Source organism: Cyanistes caeruleus, chromosome Z (genome assembly GCF_971803275.1).
Source record: "Cyanistes caeruleus chromosome Z, bCyaCae1.hap1.1, whole genome shotgun sequence".
In the NCBI taxonomy this organism is placed as follows: domain Eukaryota; kingdom Metazoa; phylum Chordata; class Aves; order Passeriformes; family Paridae; genus Cyanistes; species Cyanistes caeruleus.
The window spans coordinates 53,896,146-53,923,888 of NC_141732.1; the positions used below are offsets into that span (position 1 = coordinate 53,896,146).

A 27,743-nucleotide genomic window follows, 5' to 3' on the forward strand; every position below is an offset into this window, starting at 1 on the left:
TGGAACTGTTCATGTCAGTGAGTTCAGAGGAGGGGCACCCAGAATACTGGAGTGATTGGAGCACATATCCTATGAGGAAAGGCTGAGGAAGTTCAGACTGTTCATACTAGAAAAGAGAAGGCTTTGGTGTGACTTAATTGTGGCTTTCCAGTACCTGAATGGAGCCTAAAGGAAACCTGGAGAGAGACTTTTTACAGTGGCATGTAGTGACAGGACAAGGAGGAACAGTTTCAAAATTTGACTGAATTTAATGAGATGTTTCGAAGGAAATTCTTTGCTGTGACAGTTGTGAGGCACTGGATCTGGGTGCCCAGAGAATTCATGAATGCCGCATCCCTGGAAATGTTCAAGGCCTGGTTGGATGGGGATTTGAGCAACCTGATCCAGTAGAATGGGGGGTATTGGTACTAGATGATCTTTAATGTATGATCTTTGATGTCCCTACCAAAGCATCTGAGTTTTTGAAATTAAAAGCTCTTTCTTAGAAACAAAAGAAAAATTCACTGAAAATGTATGGAGTCCAAAAACAGGCTAGTAATTGACACTGTATGGGTATGCTTTGACTCTAAGTGAAAATAGAGAACTTGACTCATGTGCTTGGTCACTCTGGCTTTAGTCAGACATTAGATGTTGAGGTAGGAAAAAATCCTAACAGCATGAATAATGTGCTAGTAGACCAGACAGACAAGGAGGCAGTAGAGGTTATCACCAGAAATATGTAAATAGAGTTGAGCTGAGACTTCAGGAAAATACAGTGAGTAGCTCTGTGGATGTTGCCCAGTCAGGCTGCATTATTCAAATGATTCTTCCCTCCCCAAATTCCTTCATCGGTGAGTCAGTCTGTGTAAATAAGGACAGCAGCCAGACAACTGAAGAAATAATTTGGATTCTTTCAACTGAGCTAAGACATGTTCATGACATCATCCTTGTTCTCTGCTTTATTATTAAAGGCTCAGTTTCATTATAAAGAGCAATTGCTTGTGCTGGTTTTAGCTTATATCTGACCCCCGTACTTCTTACGAGAGGACACTTAGGAGTGCATAGATGTTATGACTGTTCTTTGTGAAAGCTTTTGGTGATTGCACATGGTACATAAATATTGGAGCAATGTAGTCAGAATGTGAGTAATCAAGATCAGAATACAAAACTTTTTTGTTTTGGTTGGTTTTTTTTGTTGATTTTGTTGTTGTGATTGTTTGTTGTTTTGGCTGGTATCAGTAAGAGCAAAAAATAAGGGATTGTACTTAGGCAGTAAAGATGATCCATGTAGGAGCCTAGTAATACTGTCTGACTAACAGATTTGTCAGGGTAAAAGAAAGAATACAACAGTGGTCTTCAAGCTCTATATCATTAAATAATTTTGTTGTGCTGCAAATGAGACTTTCAAGACACAGGGATTTGTAGGTGGTAGTACTGTCTGTATAACATGGGATACCATCCTTAACTTTTTCTTGGTCCAGTGGTAATCTCTCTAGTTAAACACTGCTGTTCAAGTAGACATGGACCAGTTGAGAAGCTTCACTCCTAGAGTCCAGGAAGACCGTTGTGAATGATCAACAAAAGCTAGACAATATGCAAGTGCTGTGTTTGCTTTAGCTAAGAAATAGAGTACTGAAGAATAGTTCTTGTTCAGTCCCTCACAAATATAGAGCAGCTTTTCCAGGCCAATCCTGGCAGAAAAAAAATCTAATATGCCACTCATTGTAATGATACAGAACCTGAATACAGCCTGAAAGAAAATGCTTGTGAAATACATGTTTCTGAAAACACTCCTTGCAGTGGAGAAAATGAGGCAGAGAATATGACTTTTTCACAGAGAGAAAAGAGATTGAAAGACCACAGCTGGAAAGAACATTAAAATGTTGCAGGATCACATCCTGCAGTTATCCATATAAATGAATATTTGGATAACTCAGCAAGCAAATTGTAGCTGACAAAGTGAAAACGTCATTTGTTTGACGTCATAATGACTAAATGAGTCATTAATGTGACTGTGAGGATAAAGGTGTGATGAAATACTTTACCAAAGACTGTTATATCTTCCAGGAAATACAGTTTAAGCCACAGTTGGATAGCTCTCTGAAATACATGCCTGTTTCAGTTTATAAATTTCTGGTCTTGATACACAGGATAAGGTCTGTAGACTGCAGATAATCCAAATAGTTTTAAGATGTATGTAGCACATACAGGAAATCTGATACAAATAAAAAGTGAAATTTTGGTACAAATATGAGGTAAATTTACATGAATCCAAGAGCAGACTGAACTTTTGATCCTCTTTCTCTTTTTTTTTTCTCTTTTTTTTTTCCTTTTTGCTCTTTCCTCTTTGGTAAAGGAAAAGCTTTACTACTGCAGTTTCTGTCCGTAAAGAGAACCAGAGACAGGGTCTCTTCTGAAGTGCATGTGAAGCTCCTGTACCTTGTATGAAAATTGGTAACTTGATCCAGTAGGAGCCTAAATTACTAATTCTTTTAAGGGAAATGCAGTTATAATGGAATCATTCAGACTAAAACAGTTAAAAACACCCTGGCCAGTCAGTGCCCTTTTTTCCAACTTTGTTGTGTCATAGGTTGCTTTTTATCCCACCAGTGGCAAGGGGCAGTTCCCAGGAGAGAGCTGAAGTTGCAGGAAGGGCTGAAGTGGTGAGGCAGGGTGGATAGGAGGGGGAACTAAAGTGATTGCAGGAACAGGAAGTATTATGGAAATACTGAGAGAAAGTGAGGGGGGAAAAAAAATAAAACCTATATGGAACATCTTGGAAAATGAGAACACTTACTTATAAAAAACACTCTACTGGTCTGCCTGTGTGGGCAATGAATTTTTTCTGCTATGCTGTTTACTCCATAAACCATACTCCCGTGCTCAAACTGGACACTTGTCTTTTGCACAATAGCTATTCTAATGACTCCTGCTTACATTGTTACAAGGCCATGAAGAATTGCTCCTTTTTCCCATGAAGTAATTTTCCTCAATTTTATGAGCTAAATAAATAAAATTGATGATAAAATTGCAATTCTAGCCCAAGATATGATCAAAGGTATTTTAGCACTAAGCTTAACTATGGAAATTTATTGCATTATTCACTTTAGTTTACAAATTATGCTTCTAATTGAAATACTTTAAAGCACAGAGTTACGCATTTTTAAGTCTGACAGTGGCAAACCAATTACACACCTGAACCAGAGACACTAAAACTCTCAATGTCAGTCCATAAATATAATCTTTAGTTTCTTTCTTCTTCATGAATAAAGGATTGGTTTGTATGTTTGTTGAACCAATAAAATTAAGCTAAAGAATGCAGTTGCTACTTTTAAATTTTATACACATTAAAGATATGAAACACAAGGCTGACCTCGGTTCAGAGTTGGAAAGAAAAAGCAACACATTTCCACTGTTGGCACTGAAGCAGGTTTGGACTAAAGTATTCTTTGCTTTAGGTAGCTACTGGAGAGATTCTTGGGATGCTCATGGTAATGTGAATCCAAACCAATATTCACACTTATGCATACAATGTACCACCAACAAATTCCTTCCAGAAAAGAAATTCCTCAGTTTCTTGGAGGTTTTTGTTGAGCTTTTTTCTCTATTATTATTTCCTGAATGGGTTTTATACCATGAGTGGAAGGAGAGGCCCACAGAGTAAATGGACAGATTGTCTTTATTCTGCATAAACGGACACTGAGAAAGAAAAACACAGTTAACCTATTAGTGTGAAAGAACATATTATCTTGCAAAGGTTTAAACTTTTCACTGCAAGAACAAATGGAAAATTGAGATGCTTCAGGAAGTGGTCTGTAATTAATATGCTAAGGTTTTTTTTTAATTAATACTCCAGTAAACATTCTTAGTTTGTCATACATGCAGCTGAATTAAAATTCAGAGTATTCTTACTATTAGACTTCTAGAGGCAGAACAAATTTTGAGAAAGAGTGCATTTTTTAATGTCATGTTCTTTTTTGTAAGTAAATACAACAGTTCTGCAATAAAACAAAGTAATTAAAGCATGCTATTCTGTAAAGTAGTCGTGAACTCACAAAAGAAAATTCAGAGTAACTTAAAAAATCCTGCAATATAATCCAAACCAGCTATATTGTAGTTAAAATAAAGATTCACTTTTTTGCATGAGCCTAGTATTACTGATTTAGAAAACAGGGTACTGGAACAAAACGGAAATATTTAAATGCTGATCCTTCATGGATACCAAATGGAAAGCTTTTCTCAAACATGGTATTTTGAGAATGACTAAATGTGGAGTCTGTTCTTACTCCAGGGCTGATTTTGCTAATCACAGTGTCCAAGTGTAGGATGTTTATACCAAAGTTAGACCTGTATCACTGACTTTTTCCAACCATGAAGACAGTACTCCATTCATGTGGACTGTTTGCACCCTAAGCTGGGTTTATATTGACCCTCTTTTTCCACAAATGCTTCATAAATATGCCAAAAAATAAAACCGTAGTGTTTCCCTTTCACTCTGTCTCAGCTATAGTCAGAATTGTGTTAAAATGAAAACCCATCCATGATGTATCCTATCCTACTAATGACCCAGGAAATACGCCGGAAGCCTATGAAGGTTTTTTTTTGCTGAGCATGACTGCAGAAGCTGATTGTATTTGTCCTCTCATGGAACCTTATTATCCTGACCAAAAAGTAAAAATGCTCTTTTTTCCAAGAACTCAGAATTGACATACAACACTAACATATTACAATAACATGTATTTTTGTATCACGTTTATCCAAAACATCCTGAGAATATACAGTGAGAACATTACTGCGATTTGATATGGTCTGCATGATACATTACTTCCGCTGTCTGTTGTGTTCTTTGGACATCATGGTGTAAATAAACTTGTTGCTTTCATGTACAGTATATTAGAAAGAAAAGCTGCAACTTAGCAAGCTGTTTTTGAAACTATGACAATCACAACAAGGAACATGAGTGAAAGTTTTATGGCAGGCATACCACTAAAAGAACCAATTTTGTCTGTTCAAGAGCACGGGAGCTATTTCTGAACAGTAATTTAAAGGATTTTAGAGAATCTGTGTAGCAAGATGCTCACAAGCAGAGCATGTAAAAGAATTCATCCTATAACTTCTCAGGTATTTCTTTTGAGAGGCTGTAAGTTCTGTTTCTGTTCCAAGAACAGAGGGACATTGCTTAGTTGTAGTGCAAAGAAAAAACAAAGATTTTTAAGGATTAAAATCTCATTTGTTCAGCTCTAAAATTATTTGTATGTAGACCTTAGTCAGATCCTTTCAGTCCTGGAAATGGTAATGTTTACTTTCTTGAGAAGGTTCTAGTTTATAAATTTTAAAGTTGTGGCTATTCTGTACTCATAAATATGATTCTGCTAATAGCATAAGAGCATATATCAATTTATAAGAAACTTGAAGATAATTTATACTTAATTGTAGTAGGTTTGTTTATTTGTGTTTTTAAATTTCATAAATACGCCAAGAAATCTGGCCAAGAAATTGGAAGTGGGATGCTTCTATTGTCCTGATTATTCTATCATCTTAAATTCCTGTCTTTCTGATACTTTAAAGATTTGTGGATGTGTTCCCAAGGGGTACTGTTGAACACCAGGTCCCACTCAAAAACTGTAAGCACCATATCTGATTTGCTGTATCTGTGAAATATTCAAGGTCTTAGATGTGAATGCTTCCCAGGGCTTAGAACTTAGAAATGTGCTATCAGAGGGCTGCAGGGTCTCCAGGTAAGTATTCCCTAGTTTTTCCACCTCCTTGTTGATCACTGGGAATAAACCAAACTGGCTCAGACAGGGTTTTTTTTGCCTCAGTTTTGCCATCTAAACCCATCTCTGCAGTAGGCATATACCATCACTTTGGGGATGTGGGGTAACAGCTTTTCTTCAAATTCAGTTTGGAAAACAATTTAAACAAATCTAGTTCAGGAAGCAGTTGCTTTCAGATACTCATAGAGCATTGTCCCTGTGTTTTCTCTGCCTTGCCCATAAATCAGAAGTTTCCTCCATTCTTCCCTTCCTTACCTACATTATTACTCTTTTGCATTCTTTGATTTTCTTTCTCTTTAGCTTGTCTCCTCACTGAAGCTTTTCCATTAACTGAAAAGCACAGCATTGACATCTTGTAACAGTAGTAATTGTTGTTAGATATGCCACACCCTTTATTGTTTATTTTCTTTATGGCTACTACTTGCAGGGGCACTTAGCTGCCCTTCTCTGACAGCACGAAGTACAGTGCCAACCCATGTTTTACTGAGCCAAGGGGCAGTATATGCAGAAACATGATGAACTTGCTTCAACTGTACAGCAAGAACTTCTCTGATGGCTGAGCAAGGAAGCTGGCAGGAGTCCATGGGGCAATCATGTACTACTCATTGAAATTCACTCTCACCACTGTGGTATTTAATTAGCTGAGTTGTTGGAAACCAGCTACAGGGAAGTGAGAATAAAATTCTGAAGGAAAAAAGGCAAGAAAAAAGAGAACAAAAGAGCGAGACAATCTGTACTGATTCAGACACAAGATAGGGTCAGTCGTACTTTTTCCATTTTTAATAGCCTTGATTACAGAACTTGAATTAATAATTCTTACTGAACTGGTGCACACACTCCACGGTCTTTTAGAGGACCCTTCTATTTATTGATATCAACCACAAATCATGTTATGATAATGGGTCTAAATAATACTGTTATTCTCTCCTGTTGAAGCAGTGACCCTCATTTTTTCACAGTTAGCTGAGGTGAGAGTTCAACTGTTTTTAAATAAGATCTTCTCATGAATTTCCCTAAGCTGACATGCATAATATATACTAGAAGTCAAAAATGTATTTTGCTGGAAGCATCTTTTTATGAAATTTAAACATTTAGCTTGCAAGATTATGTTCTTTTATATAACTGATAACTTGAAGAAAATTTATGTTGTGATGTTGAGTAGGCTAGACAGATTTCAGTTTACTTCCATCCCAAATGTTTTGTGTCTGTAAATACCTACAAGATCCTCAATACCCCACAAGACCTGCCTAATGTATGAGGGAAAGGCTGTGGATGTTTTCTACTTCGACTTCAGCAAAGCCTTTGACTCCATCTCTAATGGCTTTCTTTTTGAAAACCTGGCAGCCCATGGCTTGGACAGCGTGCAGTCTGAGGTTAAGAACTGGCCAGAGATGGCCAGGCCAGGAGAGTTGTAGTGAATGGTGCTGCATCCAGCTGGCAGGCTGTCATAGTGGGGCTCCCCAAGGCTCACAGTTCTGTTTAGAATGTTTTTTGATGATCTGTATGAGAGGATTGAGTGTATCCTCAGTATGCTCCCAGACAGCACCAAGCTGTGTGGGAGTGTTGATCTGCTGGAGGGCAGGCAGGCTCTGCAGAGGGATCTGCACAGGCTGGATCATGGGCCAAGGCCGTGCTGTGAGGTTCAACAAGGCCCAGAGCTGGGTCCTGCCCTCGGGTCACAACAGCCCCAGGCAGTGCCACAGGCTGGGGCAGAGTGGCTGGAAAGCTGCCCAGAGGAAAAGGCCCTGGGGGTGCTGGTGACAGCAGCTGAACAGGAGCCAGCAGTGCCCAGGTGGCCAAGGAGGCCAATGGCATCCTGGCCTGTACCAGCAATAGTGTGGCCAGCAGGAGCAGGGCAGGAGTTGTCACCTTGTACTTCGTGCTAGTGACACCACACCTCAAATGCTGTGTTCAGTTCTGGGCCCCTCACTATAACAAAGACACTGAGGTGCTGGAATATGTCCAGAGAAGGGCAGTGAAGCTGTGAAGGGTCTAGAGAGTTACTCCTCAGACAAATATGTGACATCTTATGTATTCTCTAAATATTTGGTTTTCACTTGAATAGGACAGTGTGCCTCTCCGCACATTTCTGTGTTCTATAGCTTTCTTGGATATTTAATTACATGAGATCATGTTCAGTAAATTTTGCTCTTACTTTTATCTATTTCAGATTGCTTTTCTGGTTGTGATCACAACTCTGAAGTTTTTAGGTTTTAGTCCGTGTTTTGTGAATTAACATTGTTTATAATTTTGAGCTTTCAATTATTCATTTTGTTTACTTTTGATTAATGATAATCACCTAAGAATTTGCATTCTTTAACTCTGTGATTTTGTGTGTATAATTAGTGCCCAAGAAACAGGGGAAGTTCATTGTGAGAGTAATTTTGATAATTTCAAACATGTCAGCTGTTAGTATGAGTTTACCAAGATTTCTGTGTCCTGAGGTTTTGCTGGGTTTGAATGAAACACAGGAGTAGGCCATGATATCTGAGAAAGGGAGAAAAATTTCTCTGAGATATGAAACAGTGAAATAACTGAATATAATGCTCACAACAAAGAGCAGGGTTATTATCAAGTCTGTTCTTTTTTGTAACTCTCTAAAAAAAAGAACTGTTCACAGAAGCATCCTTTACTGCCAGTACCCAGACAGCATCACAATATTGAACCAGATTGAAGCAGACAGAGATGAATCAAAGATATCTTGGTATCGTGCACAATTTTTCCCTGACAAAGGTGTGGTGGTTGGAGGTAAGCTGTTTCAACTCCTGACTGCCATAGCTGCAAAAAAAGAAGGCTACAAGTCCACAGAAAGCAATGGGTTTTTTTGTTTCCTAGGTTTGCTAAGCTTCCACAAGTGCTACAAACTTTCTTGAGATGTATGCCCAATATGTGAAGTCTTCAACAATGCCAAACATGTACTCACTTACGTGGAAAATGCAATGCATACAGATAAGGAAGATGCTTATTCCTAAAAAAATATTGTTAACATGAGTGCAAGCATCCTCTTTAGCCTTGGAGGAAATTTCCTACCTCCATGGTCAGCTTTTACTGCAACAGGTGGGAGAATGATGATGTTTTCAGCCTCCTTCCATTCTAGTTTATTATCACTTTATCAGCTCATGAGTTACTTGTTCCCTCTTGTTCTTGGGCATCTGTCTTCTCTTTGTCCTTTGAAAACTGGGAGGATTTATCTCAGTTTCTTCTGTCATGAGAAATGAGGTGGTGAGGTAATTTAAAAATCTCCAAGCACTCCAAGAAGTAAGTGTAAAATAAAATGCTTTAAAACTTTCTGTGTGAAGTAAGATTAAGAATATTTAAATATGTTTTAGTAGCAGAAATACATTTTAATTGTTACTTTCATCATATTCAAGATTAAAAATAACATTTGTTGCATTTAGCAAAAAATTAAACACATGCTCATGCTTTCCTTGCAATCAGTCGAAAGAATTTTTAAGATCAAGATAAGAATTTACAGGCTTTGATTCAATCTAACCATTGGCCTTGGAAATAAGCATGTCATGGATTTTGAAATACACCAACACTCTTTATTACTGGGAATTTTGGTAGAAATTGATCACTGCTTGGAGAAAAAAGGCAACCAAGTTTGTTTAAATAAACCTGGTGAAATCCTACCATAGGCTATAGTGGAAAAGAGAAGAAATAAAATGTTGCCTCCAAAACAGTTTAAAAAGAGGAATACATTCTGTGTTGGTATAAACTGTATTCACACCTGTTACTGTCCATGTTTTATGGGATTTTCAAGAGTAAACTGGAGAGCTGACCTTTTTCTGTGCTAAGTGTTATACTTGGTACTGCTGCATTGAGTCTAAAAGGAGAGTAGGACATTGTAAAATTTGTGCAAGGCTCTGACTGGCTGTACCTGTCGCTCAAAGTATTGGCTATAAATTATTTTACCCATGCTTCATGTTCAAATAACTTACTTCACATGGAATATTTTGCAGCAACAGGAATGCCATTTGCATTCCAGCAGTTGCTGCATTTTCCCAGCAGTGCTGCACAACTGTAATGAGAAATGAGTTTCTCAGTTCATTTTTAAAGAAATGGTTCTTTTCTAGAGACTGCCCAGCCAAATCAGGCTGAAAAGTGACACAGATTTTACAAAACTCATCCATCTGTTAATAACCTGAGTATGCACAGCCATAAACCTTGAAAGAAACTGTTTTCAGAAACTCTATGCATCTGTAGGGGGTCATAAAGATAGCAGTGGACGAGGAAAACCAAGAGTATTATTTGGAGGGACAAGACTACATGTCTTCCATCATCAGCACTAACTTGTGGAGTGCCAGTTTTGTGGAGCCCAGTTTTGTCTGTAAAGTGCTGTATCTTTTTACATTAGAGTAATTTTTAATAGATGAAATACACCTGATCAAGAGTGCATAATCCTTTCCTGTTAGTGGGACTTTGCTTCAAGTAAATACCCCATTGCTTTCTCATTAGAGGGAGAAAAAAGTGATTTGTAATCCAGCTCTGTAGTATAGATAGCTGTAATTAGAAAATTCTTATAAGTCTTTGTTCTATTGTTTGTAATACAATGTAATTGAAGGAAAATAAGCCATGTGTAAGTTATTATAAACCTAGTTTAGAGAAGTTAATATAGCTTGTTTTAGTCATGATTTTCCAGTTCTCTTTTGACATTGAAAAGACTGGAAAAATATGCACTTAATTTTTCAAGTAAAGAGTCTGCAATTAATTTACCCTAGGCAAGGTGAAATTGTTTCAGCAAATTAGATTATTTTGTTATTTATGTCCTTGGGTTTTATTATGTCAGACATTTTAAAGTCCCATGAGCTGAAATTCCAAGAACTCATTCACCTACAATCTGCACTCTAGCTGTCCATATATGAAAAAATCTGGTTCTTTGAAACCTTATAAAAATCTTGTCCTAAATTCTCTGTGAATTGCTTTATATTTTGTTTTCCATTACAGGTAGATAAAATACCTGCCAGGAAGTCCAAACAGTGATTCAAGTTTATTTGTTTCTCTTTCTCCATGTCCAAAGGAACCTCCTTTGGGATCTTGTTTACTTGTTTATTTCTGCTCTTAAATGCCAGAGCACTGCATTACTTACTGGAAGTAAAATTACTTACTGGAAGACAAAATTATGAATGTTTTCAAGTTATATTAACAGCATTCGCTTTGCATTTACAGTAGAAGAAAATCTTCTTCAAGCAAGAGAGGGAAATGCTGATTATCAAACACGAAAACCTATCATAAAAGTGTAGAATTTCAGCATTTCAGCATTTTGATAAATCTTAATCATGTTGATCCCTACCAAAACAACTTTAAAATTAAAGTGGAAATTAATACAATTGAAGTGAAAAATAATGAGATGTGGATTCTTTGAGACACAACTGGAAGCCCAGTTAATATTAGTATATTAATTTCTGTTTATACAGGTTAGAAGTATATTAGTCTACCTCATACACTGGAAGGGAGGGGTACTGGAACAGCAGAGGTCAGTGGGCACTGTGGCTGTTGGACTGAGCATGGAGACTGGGGATGAATCCTAAACCTACAGGAGTAATAGGCAGTGCTCCTCCACTCTGGCCTGCATTTCAAACTTGTCACTTCCACTGCTGGAGAAATTATATTGTGAAACTGGGATATCCAGTAAGAAGAAACACTCAAAGAACTCCTAAATTTGACTTCATCACTCTTGGTTTTGCTCAGCTTTAAATGCTGAAGACCTGCTTTCCAAAACTCTGTGGTGCACGGGGCTCATGTCAAGAACCCAAGATTTACAGCTGGCAGGCACCAACTAATTTGTTAGCATACGCTACCTGTATGACTCAATGTTGATTCATTTTGGTTTGGTTTGGTTTGGTTTAGTTTAGTTTTGGTTTGGGTTTTTTTGTTTTGTTTTGTTGTGTTTTGTTTTGTTTTGTTTTGATAGTAAAGCACAGGACACAACCAAGCCAATAATCAGTCAAAAATTTAGCTGAGCTTTGATGCAAAACATTGTTAAGTCATGCAAACTTGTATGCAGGTTTAACCAGCAGAAATAACACAAAATCCTTGAACCACCACTCTCTGTGGCTAGGTAGGAGGTCTAGAGAAGAGGATCCTTGCAATCATTTCACTGCATTGCTGATGCCAGGGTCCAGCTTTGAGTGAATTGGAATTTCTCTGCTGACTTTTTTAAAAATTGTTTTTGAGAAATTCTATTTTGTATTTGGACAAATGAAAAAATAATAACTTACACTGAAATCTGAGGATGAATCTTAGAGTTTCCCTGGAAGGAAAATTTTCAGATTTCTCACTGTCCCTCACTTTTTCTCCTTTTCTTTGTTATCATCTGTAGAAAGATACCTGACATTCTAAGATGCCTGTGGATGAAGCTGTAAGTTCACACCCACCAGAAAGCTGATGAAAAGCTCTTCTGGGCTTGTCATTTGCTTGAGAAGGCTCCAGTGAGGTTTTTATGAACTGACAAATTATTGGAAAATGTGTGACTACAAAGTACTGAGGAACAACTTCGTATTCCTTTGTAATACAAGTGTTAACAGCTCAAAAAAAATCTAGACTATTCAGGCACACCATAGATAATGTGTTTTTCAGACAGTGGAATGGCACAATACAAAGCTTTTCCCAGTAGCTGGTTTCTGCTGGCATTTATTGTTCCTGTGTTTTGCTGGATCTGAAAGTTGCATAATAGCATAGGTTTTCCTAGTAGTGTTCATATTTGTTAAGGCTTCTTGCTTAAATACTAATGATAGAAACTAACCTACCTGACTTTATGGATGAAGGAACACTGCAACATCATCACTTCCACCAGAGGTGTTGGTAGAACAATTAGGAAGCCATTTGGCACCACTGTGCAGTTAAAGTTGGAAGCCAGCTTTGGCTGGCACCAGTACACACCAGTTGCCTCATCTTACTGACTTGCTCCATATATGTCAATCAAGTAAGAACTATGTTAAAATCTCTATGTTAAATTAACTAGCAAAGTGTATTTTTGATTCAAAGGTCTAGTCAGCTGGCTTCGTAGTCATAGAATGCTTTGTGTTGGAAGGGGTCTTGAAGATCATCCAGTTTCAGTCACCCCACCATAAACAGGGACACCTTCCACTGGACCAAGTTGCTTAAAACTGTATCACACCTGGCCTTGAATATTGCCAGGGAAAGTGCAAACACAACTTCTCTGGACAACCCTTGTTGGACCAGTGCCTGTCCACCATCACAAGGGTTTTTCCTAATAACTAATCTAAACCCTCTTTCAGTTTAAAGCCATTTCTGCTTGTCCTATCACAATATGCCCCAGAGATGTAAACAGCATCTCTTTAATGACATTTTTTTCACCAAGATCTTTAATAATTTTCCAGTGCAGGTCACTACTAAATGACTGATAATCTAAAAAATGCAGGTCTAGTTTTCCTTCTATAGCTAAGTATAAAATGCCTTGTAAGCCTGTCTGTTTTTTCATATTTATAGAACAGCTCATTCCTATAGCATATTCCAGCCTCAGATGTATTTTGTAGTAAGGAATATTATATCATTTTCCTTAGGTTTGATTGTTGATGTTGCTGCACTTGTGTAGGTATTTATATGTAATTAAAATGAATGCAAAATGCCACTACTTCTACAGGTGCTTTTTTATTTTATTCACATTAGTTTCTCTTGTGAAATTCTCTGTGTAAAAGAGACCAGTAGTATCTCACAACTCTTATGTTCGTATACTGACCCTAATCTTTTTCATTGAGTCCTTTACACCCAATATTTTTTATATTCTGGTTGGGTACATGAGCTGTGTTACATGATTAAAAATTATTCATGTTCTTGTATGAACTGCACAAATATATATAATAATAATAATACATATATATATAATACACTAGAAGAGTGTTTTCCCTGAATAGTCATGCATGTTAGTTTGAAATCAGTTTTTTATAGAAGTGTGCCAAAATATGTAGATTTGCAGAATGCTCAGATTGAACAGAGGTATGTTTTAATGTTGACTAGAAACAACACTTGGAAACATAACTCCCAGTCTTTACATGTAGCTGTGCTGTGCTGTCTTTCAGAACTTTGCTATTTTAGTCAGCTTCTGTCCATTCTAAGATTTATAAAGCATGATTTCTGATAGAAGCCAGATCCATATACCAGTTAAGGGGATAGTTTTGTAGGAATCCCTGACTTTAACACTGAAAAATGTGCTTTATTCCCATGAAAAATAACAAGTGTGTTTCTACAATGCAAAAGGTCAGTTAGGTATAGTGACCTGACCTTGAATTTTAACTTTATGAGTCTAGTTCTGGGATGAATGACTACTCTGAAAAGCTACTATCAAAATGCATTTTTTTCATCACTACTGTACTTCTCTCGTTGTGCCTTCAGGAGTCAAGGGTCACAGATTTCTGGTTGAAATTATGACAGTAATTTGAACAACTCTGATTCCTTCCTGTTGGTTCCTGGAACAGTTACATGTTCCAGGCACATTAAATGAAATATGAGAAGATGACAGAGGATTATTGACTTGTGGATGGCTTATTGTGAACCTTTTGCATGGTACATTTATTCCTTTTCTTTCTGGCACCTATTGTCATTCCCTGACACCTGTTGGTGATATAAGGTACATTACACTTAGCGTGGTAAGAATCTGAATTTGGTGGGTATATTTCTTAGTTTTTCAGAACTTAAAAGCTATATAATAATGGGTTCATTTTCCTATTCCTTTTGATCAAAATCCTTAAAACAAATTAAAAAAATGCCACTTTGCAACTTAAGGAGACACTTTCCTAACTTTCCTAACTTAGAATCTTTGTGGAATTGTTCATATGCATTTAGCCATTATTTTACTACTTTAGGTTGCTAATGGACAATCATAAAAAATTCTAAATTAAGCTTTCCAGATGTAGACTAGGAATACTGGGTTTGGATATTTACTTGGCCCATTCAACACTTTGACTCTGCAAAATTTTGATGTACAACACATGAGAGCAAGAGTTCATATGGCTGTGTGCAAATGTTAACCAAACAGGTAAATGAAAAGGAAAAATATTTTTCCCCTTCCTCTGCATGTACCAACGCTTGACATCGATGCTGTTCCATGAAATAAAAACATCAAAAATAATGTAATTTGTTTTCCGTGAGGAGTACCTCACTCTAGAAGTGAGGAAATTCTCAGTTAGGAAATATGAAGGGTGTCACATCCATTTCTTTCCTTAGTCTTATTTTCCCTCTCCCATCTTCAGATTGATTTCACCCCTGCCTGATTTTAACAACAAAACTTGCCAGTCAGGGAATGTGCATATTTTAAAAACATTTGTCTGTGATGCTTGGCAAGTTGTAATATTTGTCATTTTCCCTACTTCTCATGCTACAATGACTGTTGTCTTTTTTTTCTCTTCTTTTTTTTTTTTTTTTTTTTTTTTTGACAGTGAATGTAATAGTCGTTTTGTACAACCCTATCCCAAATATAAATTAAAAGTAAGCTCAAAATAATTATGTGACTTTTTTAAGCAAAACTTTTTGGTTGTGGGTATTCTTTATGTCTGGGGGAAGGGATAGAGAAGGCTAGGAACAATTTAAGATGCACATCCAATCTTGGCTTCAGATACGGGGCTTTGTTAATATTGAATTTGCTTTCCTGCTGAAAGGAGGAAAAAAGGCTTTCTTGCCACCCAAGATTAAATACTGAATGACATCATTAGGACTCAGCAAAGTCCTGGGATCCTATGAAGCACTACTCTGCTTTTCTTTCTTCTTTGTCCCTTTTCCTCTTCTTCTTTTGTTTTCCTTTTCTAAATGGGAACAGTGATGTTCAAAGTCATTACATTGCTGATGTACCATTAAGTCACTCAGCCTTGTTTAAAAAAGTGTATTTCACATAGGCATAAAGTCCAACAACAGTTTTTGTCTCTTAAGACTGGATCCTGTTTGCTGAGCTACATTGCATATGCCTGCTTTCATTAAAAAGATATCTTTTCAAAGGCTTGCAAAAATAACTGCTTTACAAAAAGTATGGAGAAAAGGTGACAGAATTTGAAGGCTTCTAGGGTGAAAACTGAACACATCTTGCTGTCACTGTATTTACAGAATTTTTCTTGTACTACAGGGTAGCATACAGGTGAAGGTCCTGCAACTGCGAAGATTAATTTATGGGACAAGCTTATAGGAGTACAAGTCATCTCAGGTTGTAGGAGCTCTTATGGTGTGGGGATTAAGGGCCTTCCAGAACTGGTGCCTTGAATAGTTAGGAATGTGATGAGAGAAAACTTTCCCCTGAAACTTCTCATTTATTTCTCTTCCCCCATCAAATACCCTATAACAATTGAGGGTGCAACTGAGGGCATGGTGCTAATTCCAAGTTACCTCATGAAACTGCATATAATCACAACAGTGGAGGAGCAGGTTATGAATTATTTGCCACCAAAATAAAGAGATGTGGATAATTAGGATGGATTAACTTCATCTAAGGCTCTTACATCTTGTACTTTCAATGAGTTAAGTTCTAGGTATATGCAGATAGTTTTATGACAAATTTTACTCCGCTGTAGTAAATGCGGTCTGATATGAAGTATTTGCTGGTTAGTATTACATGATCAGATAAGGAACCTGCCATTGGCCTGATTCAGACGTCACTTGGGTGGCCAAGAATGTAGAGAGGATTATCTAGTAAAGATCTGATGGATTGGGCTCAAACTGTGCTACTGCCAGCTGCTGTGTCTAATCAACTTTCCAAAAATATGGTCTGAGTCAGCTGGTAACTTTTTTCACAGAGTTTTGTTTCAGATTAAGTGACTTGCATCATCTTTTAACTAAAATGAAAACAAGCCAATGCTTCACTATCATCCATGTGGGTCATATACTCCCTTCAAGTATTTCTCCTCTTTAGCTGTTTGAAGCTTTGTTTACTTATTCTGTGAAATGATTAGTGGTGTTGTTCGGTGACCTCATGTAATTTAGTTGGTACTGTTTCCACCTCTCTTGGTGTCAGAAGGGCATGCTGTGGCATATGGTCAGGATGCTTGGTGAGCTCTGATCAGTCATTTACTTTCTTGTAATGCAAAGGCCTCTTTAGTCTGACACTTGTGCTGCTGTCAAAAGCAATGAGGGTCAGCAGTTGTGGTGACAAACTAGTTTTGACAAGCTTAATGACCCCAATGAAGAAAATTCTGCAGCCTGGATAGCAACTGCAGAATAATTGGTTAGCTCAGCCAAACAAGAAACATGTTAAAATCCCAGATCCTCTCTGGCAGGCCAATTAAACCATTCAACAAAAGAGGTGGAAGGTTGCCATTAGCTTCTAAAGTGATACAAAAGCATCAGTAGGCTGTATTTCAATCAATTCAGTTTGCTTTGCTGGGATATCAGGAAACTGAAGGAAACAACAGCCTTTCAAACAGTGTTCAGGCTACATTGTAGAAACCAAAGACGAGTCTTCATAAGAGCCTTTAGACTTTTATGGACAATAGTGTCTTGCAATGTTTCAGGTAAGTATGTGTATGTTGATTTAGCTAGATGCAAAAGACTTATTCAGGCTTTCCCCGGGTTTTCAGACTGCAGGACAAAGCAACCAAAATGAAGAAATTAAGCAATGTGAGTAACAAAGTAACAGCTGGCATGCAGTTAATGGAGAGTGTTTAATGTTTGATCTAAACATACTTTTTTTCCTAAAGAGAATGCAACCACTCTAGGGACATAGTCTGAACATTAGCATCTCTTGATGTATGTTGTTTTGTAATTACAGCATGTGCTATTAACAAGCATCAAAAGGTCATTGCCAGCAGAGCTAGCAAAGGTTATCAGATCTGCAGCCTTCTTATAGGTAATACAGGAAGGAAAAGAATCCATATCACCATCTGACTGATCAGCAGTATCATCATCACCACCATTCTTCCTCATTGATGGGCTCTAGTTTCCTCTGTGAGTAACAATGTTGAAAGTAAATAAATGGAAACCCTTTTCCTGCAAATGGTACATTTTCTAGAGGATGCACAAGCTGTCAGTACAGTATACCCTCTTTGAGTTATCTCCAAGGTCTGAAACTCAATTGATCTTCAAAGATAAAGCATTCCAGTTTCAATGCTTTATATAATGCTAAGATAGAAAGGGAAGAACAGAATACAGATATCACAGGTGTTTTTCACAGTTCTGCTAGTGCGACTGGAGACAGTAAGTGCTCAGTCCAGCATGATCCATCCTGAGCCTGCCCATTCACTTCAGCTTCTTGATTCTTCCAAATCTCTAAAACCATGCCAGTTTTCCCCTCACTCTCAATTCCTTCCCACACACTGTTCTTGTGTGATTGTTACCTGAAAATAATCAGGCCTCTCTATCTCTGAATTTATTAATTACAAATGCCAGTCAGATTTATTAATCCACTTAATATTTGCAGTATAGATACCAGATTTGCCCACCCTGCCTTTGGACATCTGTCTAGCACAATGATAAGCTTTTCCATAGCAGTGTAAACATAAAGTTATTTTGAAACAGGAACTCCAAAGAGGTGAAGTGCAATGAAGTTCTTCTGCTGTGTTTTTAACTGATTTTCTGGCATACATCAACCTGCACTTTTAGTATTGCATTTGATTAGGAAATGAGCATAATCCAAGCTCAGAGTTAGTCTTCTCTTTCCATTAGCTAATGTAAGTTTCATCTGCTATTCATTCTCAATTAGTCCTTGTGTTGTGCACTTATCTATATTTTTTATCATCTGTCTTTGTGTTAATGGTAAAAACAATTAAAATAGAAAATAAGGTTTGTATTGTCAGTTAAGAAAAATCATGCACAATGACTTTGTCCAACAGTGCAAAAATAGCTCAGACATCTGTTGTAGCTTCTCTAAAACATCCTTTTACAGTGGGAAAATATTAATTTCAAAGATTATTGAATGCTGTAATGATTGACAGGGTATGAGGTAAATGCTAAGTTGCCCTAGAGAAATACGTGTTAAGAAGAATATAAAAAAAAGAAGAGGAAAAAAACCCCTTAATTTCACAGTTATTTACTTAAAAGGACAGTTATTTACTTAGTCATCCTTTTCTTTTCCTTCAATGAAATTTGAAGCTTTTTTATCCTTGCTCTCAGAATTGCACAGCTCATCCCCTGTGCATCTCAATCTTCAGGTATTTGGGTCTTTTGTTCTCTTCGGCTGTACTCACAAACAATAAAAATGAGTCACAGTCACTAACCTGCTATCTAAAATGTCCTCTGGGCATTCCACAGCCAGTTGTGCTGTCAGACATACCACTTAAATAAATAAAGTCTAGTAACTCACTCATTGAACACTTCACTTGAGAAAGGGGGTATGTACTTACCCTTAGTAATTATCCCATGTGTACTGATCTTATTTTCCTTCCTGTTCCTTTTTCGTGCATCTCATTCTTCTGCTTGGCCCTGTGTGTTTTGGACTGGCTTCTCTCATCCTAGCATTGGTTTCATTCCCGAAGTGTTTTGCTTCTATAAAGTCTCTAAACACTTCAAGGCTTCCCTTGAAAATGATCTGTTTCATGATAGGAGCAAAATCATTACATGATAGGAACAAAACTGTTATATTTATCAAGGCTTGTGATTACTCCACTGACACCCTGCATTTATTACTGAATTCCTGTATTCACTCTTTCTTGCCCTTCTTCTCTGATGATCTTAGCTATAGAGCAGAGAACCTGATTTAATCCTAAATTACATAGGAATTCTTTTTCTGAGTCACTGCCATGCTACTTTTCTCAGGAGCCCCGGGAAAAGAAAAAAGGTTCAACACAGATGTAGGATGTGCCTGATGTGAAATACCAACACACTTGTATTTCTAGTTAGAAGGTCTTCAGTGTTTCAAAAGTTGGTTGTGTGATGTAATGTTGTATGAATGTATGAATGTAACTTTATTAGAAAGATGGAAAATAAAAATATGTTCAGCACCACAGTGTCTTTATAAGCTTATTCCTCAACTTTTCCTGTATTAAATTTTTCATTCTTGAGCAGCTTTTTTAGCTCACCCAAGGGAACTGTTCTCCATTTATCCCTCACAGTCCCTTCACCACAGGCCTTTTGCCACAAGGATTTAATTTGCATAAGGCAGCATCTCAGTAGACAGGGCTGAAATCCCCTATTATATGAGTGACTTATAAACAAGTACAGGGATCCACAAAGGTTTTGCATTACCTTATCTTCTGTTTTTGGAAACTTGAATCTTTCTGTAACCATCTGTGTGGCAGAAGAAATAACGACCCTGTTGTGAATCAGAAAATACTGGCATCTTCCTGAGCCAGAAGCTGTTGGCTGCTGAGCTCTTTAGAAAAAAACCATATTGTGCCCTAACCCCAGTTTTACAAGCAGCAAGTGTGTGCCAGCAGCTCTGCAGAGTACCGTCCAGCTCCAAGCCTTGCCTGGCCATTCAGACTGTGTTCTGTGTACTCAACCTTGCACCGAGTCCTGTCCCTGGTAACCCGGTAGATATGGCCCTGCCTCCTTCCAGACCAAGGTCTAACCCAAATATTTGTGCTCCCAGATTCTTCATCATGTTATCTCAGTCATCAGCCTTAACTCACTGGGGACACTCTGAGTGAAGTGTCTGTCATTTGTCCTGACTGCAGCCATGGTCCATCCCAGGCTCTTGGCCCTACTCAGGCCGGGTTCTGCCTCCAATTCAGCCCTGACTACCTTCACAGTGTAATTTCTGCTGACACTAAATATTTCTTCTATCTGCTGTGAGGCATGTCTGCAAAGAGGCAAGAGCTTCTGGTGCATGTAAATGGAGTTGCAGGTGATGCAGTATGAACCCAACTTGTTGGAACCAAGGGATGAGCTTTGCTGGTATTAAATGGAATGTCAGAAAGGTGTAAACCCTAGCCATTACCTGAAGTTCATGCTGCTTCCTTTCTATGTTTTCTTTGGTGTTGAGGGGGAGAAGGAAGAGGAGGAACAACAGCTTTGCTTTTTTTCCTGTTATATGTACATACTGGTTCTTTGCACTTGGGTAAACTACAACAAAAAGAGGAAAATAACTTCTAAGGGTTTATCTTTTCTTGGGCTGTTTTTACGGTCACGGGATCTCAGCAAAAATCTTTCTCAATCTGACAAGGCACAAACAGGCAAGATGATGTGCTTCCTGGAAAGAAAGGTGGTGCCTATTTCTACTTTAATAATTCCTTTTGACTTCTGTCTTTTTCATGAAATAGTTTTGGCTTTAATTTTAAATTTTAATTAAAATTTCAATTTTAAATTCAAAGCATAATACTTATATTTTAGTAAATGCTTCTAACAAAGAAACAGTATAGTAAGCAACACTTCTACCTTGTCCAACCTTTAACCTCTTTCATTGTTTTCCTTATCCCTAACTCACACTCCTCAGTCAGTTCCATTGGTTATTTTGAAAATTACTTTGCTTATGAAGCCACACCACACTGAAGAATTGCACTGCCAGTACATGAAGTCTTGTCACCATCTTCTCACAGTCATGGCTTGTTTGCTTCACATCCACATGGCCTTCTGTCTTGCCTTTTTGAATCTGGAGAGCTTGCTCTCCAGGTGGGTTTCTGTAAGCTCTCCTAGCTCTCTGTTTAATGCACAGGCTTATGAAATGTAGGAGCATTGTCTAAGTTGTCATGAATTTTGAGATTTAGTTGCACATAGTCAAAAGCATATCTTCCACTGAACAAATTCAGTGAAGCAAAAAAGCTTCTTTCTGTCTTGGTTCTTATACACTTCCCAGCAGGGCACAAGATTAAAGAATGCATACTCAGATTTGAAAAGAATTTCTAATTTATGTTCTTTCTCCATAAAATACAAGGCTTAATCCTTTCTTTAAAGCTTTATTTCTTCTGTTCTTGCATTTATTTTTTTTTTCATTTTTAACTAATTGAACAAACAGGCCCTAATTGAAAAAAAGCTGAGAGTGTTAAGCACTTAAGAATAGAAAACAGTTACTGGGCTGAAAAGTGCATGTTGAATATTGCTGGAAATTTTTATGTAGTTTCTTTGTGGGGCAAGAAATAAACCTCTTTGGCTGTTTGCTATTGTGATGGACTCCCACTGATTAAAATGCAAGTGCTTTCGCCTTGTTTTCCACAACGGTTCTTTTCCACGAGTGGTCTGTGTTTTGCCCTGAAAAGACAGCTGTGTAAGTAGCTTTTCTCAGAACAGGAGACAGTATTTTAAATGTTGAATTGTATTATTGATTTCCCCTTTAACAGGGGACAAAGAGGGAAGAAGAGGTAAGGCTACACTGCTAAACAGCTCAAATGCATTTCACTCTAATCTTCTGGTTGCTTAGTTTAAATTACCTATTACAAATCAGAGTGCAGAGGCAAGTTCTTGATATGATTTTTAGATTAATTCAGCAGAATCCTGCTGTTAATGCTGTAAAAGGTGCTGTAGAGCAGTTCAGCCAGCAACATTATGAGTTGAGGCATTAAAATTATCTTGGCTTATGACCTAAGGATTAAGAAACTACTTGTAATTCTACATTCCTTGCATATTCAGAATTCTCACTGACTTCAGTGAAAGTGGGGTATATTTAACTAATGCAGAATTAGGACCTGGTTATTATGACAGAATTCTTTGGGTATGGGCTAGCAGTAGTACAGCCATGGTAAGGTTGTTTAAGAATTCACCTTTGTCCCACTTTAATTTGCTTAAGTTTTTGCTGAATAGTAGATTTTGCAGAGTTTTCTGGTCCAGTATTTTTCAGTAGCCATAGATACTAATCTGAATACTTTTCAATAAGGCATCAATCAATCTGATTTAAAAGTAATTGAGTTGGTTTTAAAAATTCTGGAATTCAGAAAATAAACATTAAAATGTGTATTTTCTTTACTTTCTAATTATTTAACTTTGGGGTTTCTGGGGTGGCTTTTAGGTATTACAGAGCATATTTTGATTAAGTATACTTACGTATGCTGTTTAAGTGAGAGCGTTACAACTGTAACTCGAGTATTAGAAAATGTTGAATATTTACTGATGTATATAGCTTTGAAGGTAAATTCTGTACAAGTAAATAAAAAAAAATTCTGTACAAGTATACTAGATGTCCATAGCTATAAAGATGCATGTTATCTTTTAAGGAAAAACACTACTAAAGAGTAGTACAAGAAATAAAATTTTGGAGTAATACCTATACAGTTTTGGTCACCACCCCACATTTGGTATAAATTGTAATTACTGGCAACAGACACAGTCCTTTCTCCATCATGAACTGAGTGGACCATGAATACACCATGGATTAAATAGCTTGAACTTATTAATTCCACAAGAAACATTCTAGAAGCACTATCTCTCTGATGAAAAATATCAAATAAACTTTGACATATGAAATTTGCAAAAAATTCTCTCCTCTGATGAGGTTGTTGTTGCATAATGAAGAATATCAGACCTTTTGGTCCTTGAAATCAGTGTGCTTCCTGTGTAACCCTAAGAAAGGGCATGCTTTGAAAAGGTACTTCTCAAACCATTACATATTGGCACAGTTTAATCCTATTTCCTTTGGGATAAAGTATTCTACTTATATGTGTAAAAACTGTGTTTATATTAGAGGTTACATACAATTGAGTCGATTTGGCAGAAGAAAATAATTGCAGAAAGTGTGTAAATATTGTATCAAAATTAAGATAATTGCCCTTTTAGTATATTGTTCGGTGCATTTTTTGAGTGAAATTTGAACTTCTAAATTCAAGTCCAGGTTTTTCGCTAACCGATTTTCCTTCTTTCCTCTTCCTGTTGGCATTTTGGTTTTTGTCTCAGGCACTTCAAACTGAACACAGCTTAACATAAACAAGTAACACATTAAATTATGCCTTATGCTTTTGCTTTAATAAAACCACTTTAACCAGGCCCTTTAAATTATATCAGTGTCAGTTTGTCAAAATTGGAGCCAGTCAAGTTGTTGTTTTTTTTTTTCCAGGATAACAAAACTACGACATTTCTTTGGACACAGAGTTAGCATTTGTAGAGATGTTCTACTATATCTTGGCACGTTTGCATTTGGGTACAAATGCTGCAGTCAGGAACTATAAAATGGATCTCTTACTGCCCATTTTGCTCTTGACAATGATCTAATGGCTTTTTAAATTTAAAAACAAACAAACAAAATAATAATAATAAAAAAAACACCAAGAAAGTTAAGGTTTGATTTTTAAAATAAAAGGTAGAGTGTAGCAAGGGACCCTGTGCCAGATAGCAGCTGGCCTTGTGTACATTTCCTGAGAATAATAAGGACCTCATATCCAGATTTGTAAAACACGGTGCTGAAAGTTTACAGTATCAACTATGACCTATGCACCATAAGTGAGAGTTTACTGAGAACTTAGTGCTTTTCTGTCTAGAATATCTTTGTATCTATGAAAAATGGCAGTCGGGTATTAATATTTTCAAATAACTGTGAGAAGAAATACTTCGTTAGTGTTTATAGAACAGCATGAATGTTTGTTTCAGTTTTTCAGTCCCAATTTGCATATTTATAAACAGGGTAGGACAGGACAGGAACGGAATACTCTTATTTCTGTGATAGAAATAGATACTTGTACAATGTTACTTATGATGTTACTATGTATAGAAAACAGGATGAAGCATGAATGATAATCTTGGCATGCATGGATTATGGTGAGGAAGAATCCTCAAAAAAGTTTCTTTCCCATTTCAACTTCCTGGTTTCAGAGCGTTCCTGGTTATTTATTCCATTTTTTCATAGTGTAATGGAGATCAGATTTTAGTCCTTTGTGAAATTCACAAAGAGCAAAATCTAAAACAACAGAATCTTCCTGGTAAGAATGTGATTTACACTACCACATCTCCATATTTGAAAGCCTATGATCTCAATTTGTAGTGTATCTCTGGCATGAAGTCCTGTAGAGAACAGAAATGTAGAAGTGAGATGTAGTTACACGTTCGGATTTTTTTTTTTTGAAGTTGGTATTCCTGCATATATTTTTTTAAATTCCTGAAAGGAAATAACTGATTCTTTACTTGACAAAAGGTTGTTTCGATTTTGCATGTCTATAAGAAGAAAAAAGTATTCAAGTGCATAGGACTTCTCTGAGGCTTAATGATAATAGTAGCCGCCTTAGCAGTGAACAACTTCTAGCAGAGAAAGCTGCATGATTACAGATGATAGCTTCAGTTACTTGAGGCTCAAAAGACAACACTTTAAAAAAGCCAGGGAGGAAGAGAAAGAAAGGAGTAAAACCAGAAAAAAATAAATAAAACATGCAAGCACAGTCTTCTAAAAGGAAGCAAAGAAAGAATTCCCAAAATGTTCATTTTTCCTCTAATAGTTTCCTTACCATATGGTTTTTGAATCAGTAGCAGCTGATGTATTCAGTAATAGTTCCTTTTGAAGGGACAAGTCATAATATTTACTTTCTCTACAGCAACAGAAATAGCTTCTGAGGCTGAAATGGCCATGCTAACTAAGACTGATGAAAACAAGAGACATTACCATGGTGAATGAATCTCTTGACACCATTATTTCAAGGATAAATAACATTCATTGCACTGTGCTTAATTTCAACTGAGATATTTGTGTCCTTAGGCATGGTGTTACCTAGAAAATAAGGTTACATTGTGTCATAGATCTCTAGAACATGAAAAGTATGAAGACCTCTGGAGATCTGTTATGAAAAGGAAAAAAAAGAGCAGGTTACATTTATCAAAAACAGAGGAATTAAAAAGCCATCTGTAGAGAGAGTTTTCACAATGAAATAGTGTGGTAGTCAGGGACAGTTACTTACCTCTTCCTTTTGTACTGCAATTTGATGCCGTCCTTTGTCCACTGTCCTAACAGAACTGACATCAGAATATTGATCACCCTGGAAAGGAGATGAAAAGTAAACTTTATTGAGACACTCAAGTAGTCTGTCTATATACAGAAATAGTCAAGTGTGTACAGTGTGACAAAAAAAAGTGAGAATTGTTCAAAGGGAATATAAGAAGCTCTCATGTGCGTCTGTCTGAGTAGCCTCATTCAGTTTCCCATGTGAACCAATGTGTAGATTTTTGCTCTGTATTGATATATCCTCTTTTCCATTGATTTCATTGCCTGTATAGCAGCATGTGTCTCTTCTTACTTAAAAGTACCCAAAGAGATGGATGTATTGGAAAACTGAAGTCAGATTAGGATATAGTCTATTAATCTTGTTCAATCCCTACACACACACAGAAAAGCATTATGTGCTGCTTAGTTAAAAGCTCTTAAAATCTGGGCCTTAAAGCTGTACACACTGACTAGTCCCATAAGTCTTGTCTAATTATATGAACTTCATTCTACATCCATTGAGTATAATAAGCCTTTTAACTTAAAGTAGGAAGTACAACAAAACTAAATAAAAAATTACTTTAGATTTTGTCATGGTCTGTAATTATCTTTTGTTTGCATTTTTATTTATGGATACTAGATTGTAAAATTTTAAGGAATCTATCAGAAAAAAAAATAAGTGAGGATATAGCAGGGAAGGGAATCTTCTATATTTTAAGAGGAATGAAAAAAAGATTAATTATCTCTGGACCAAATTGTCGTTGAAAGACTGGGCAAAGAAGTATCTACTATAATCTGTGTAACACTTATAAACATAATTTGTCATTGATTACTGGAACAATAAATTCCAAGACATTGTGTAATTTCATAAGCCTAACTATAAAAGCAAAAATTAATTCCAGCCAGCCTTTGCAGAGTTTTGTGGAAAATGTATGACCTTATATAAGCTAGTGCATTCACCAAAGCATTCAGCCACCACATTAGAAAATGTGCTCTGTTCAGATAGGCACTAAGGTGAAGTGCTGCTCTGAATGCCACATATTCCCCCAATTTAAACACTTCAAGGGTTAAAAGCACAGCACTTACTTTGCACTAGATGAACCTGGGCCTTTAAATCTCAGCTGTGACTGCAGCCTCCTTGTCAGTGAGCACCTGATGTCAGCAGTTTGAATGATGTCTGACACTAATTATGTGTCATTCACAAGATTGCCAGGCTGGAGGGTCTGGGGGTATAAAAAGCTATTTAAAAGGTTTTCATATGAGGTCTTACTCTCATTTTTTGAAAACACATCTTTTGCAGAGCAGCACCCTGCTAGTACTGTTGAAGAAGGAAAATGGTTAAAAGGCTATTAATTAATGCTTGAAATGCATTGTTCTTCTTTGAAAGCCACATAAGGAACAGCTTTTACATCCGTTTGTGTGATAAATACAAAGCTGCAGATGTATGACCTTGTCCTTGTCATACCGTGGTGCTGACACAGAAGAACCTACCTGGACAGCATTTCAAAGCATTCAAAATTAATTGACAGATGGACATTGTTAAATAATTAATGTGCTTTTTAGTTGCTAATGAATCTTAGAAAATGCTGCATGGCTATTGAATAATTCAAAGTTTTGTTTTGAGACCTTATGTAAATGCTACTCTAGATTTATTTTTTCCTACATAGTTTTTAAGAGTACCATTCCTTCCATTTGTACACTTGCATTCATGTGTGACAGGATTTCCTAAAATCTGAGAATGACTTCTATTTTTATTAAGATATCGCTCTTCGAAGTTTAATATTTAAAACTTTTACTTGTCATGCTTATGGTAAGTTTATGAATATTATAAAAGTAATTTGCTGTTGTAGCTGGGTATGGATGATACATTACATGAGTCGGTACAGTGTTCTGGAGTGGGTGTCCCTCTCTTCCTCCAAGTAACAAGTGTTGGGATGAAAGAAAATAACTTCCAAGTTGTGCCAGGGAAGGATTAGATTGGATATTAGAAAAAAATTCTTCACTGAAAAAGTTGTCTAGCATTGGAAGACACTTTTCATCTAAGTGGCAGAGTCATCATCCCTGGAGATATTGAGAAGACCTGTAGATGTGGTGCTTGGTGACATGGTTTAGTAGTTGATTTTGCACTGCTGGAGTAATGGTTGGACTTACTCTGAAGGGTCTTTTCTAACCAAAAGAATTCCATAGTTCTATGATTTTAAGTTTTTTGTATAAAATTTCATTAGAAGGGCACATGCTAGATGAAGAGTGCTTCACTTGTTCTCAGAATAGTGGTCCGAAGT

At 36.9% G+C, this 27,743-nt stretch overlaps 1 protein-coding gene and 1 long non-coding RNA gene across 10 annotated transcripts in view; one reads left to right on the plus strand and one right to left on the minus strand.

Annotated features, from left to right (window-relative positions):
• The window catches only part of GLIS3 (GLIS family zinc finger 3), a 153,719-nt gene that overhangs the window by 78,327 nt on the left and 47,649 nt on the right, over window positions 1–27,743 (plus strand). The gene's annotated exons all lie outside the window — the stretch shown is intronic.
• LOC111940803 (uncharacterized) lies at window positions 20,617–26,520 on the minus strand. 2 transcript variants are annotated; one of them, XR_015280402.1, is made up of 3 exons: window positions 26,399–26,487; window positions 25,439–25,516; window positions 20,617–21,818 (listed from the first exon to the last, which is right to left on the minus strand). It is a non-coding gene; the product is annotated as an uncharacterized LOC111940803 (long non-coding RNA). The 2 variants fall into 2 exon arrangements; XR_002869699.2 differs by lacking the exon at window positions 20,617–21,818 and adding an exon at window positions 22,824–25,318 and having other exon boundaries at window positions 26,399–26,520.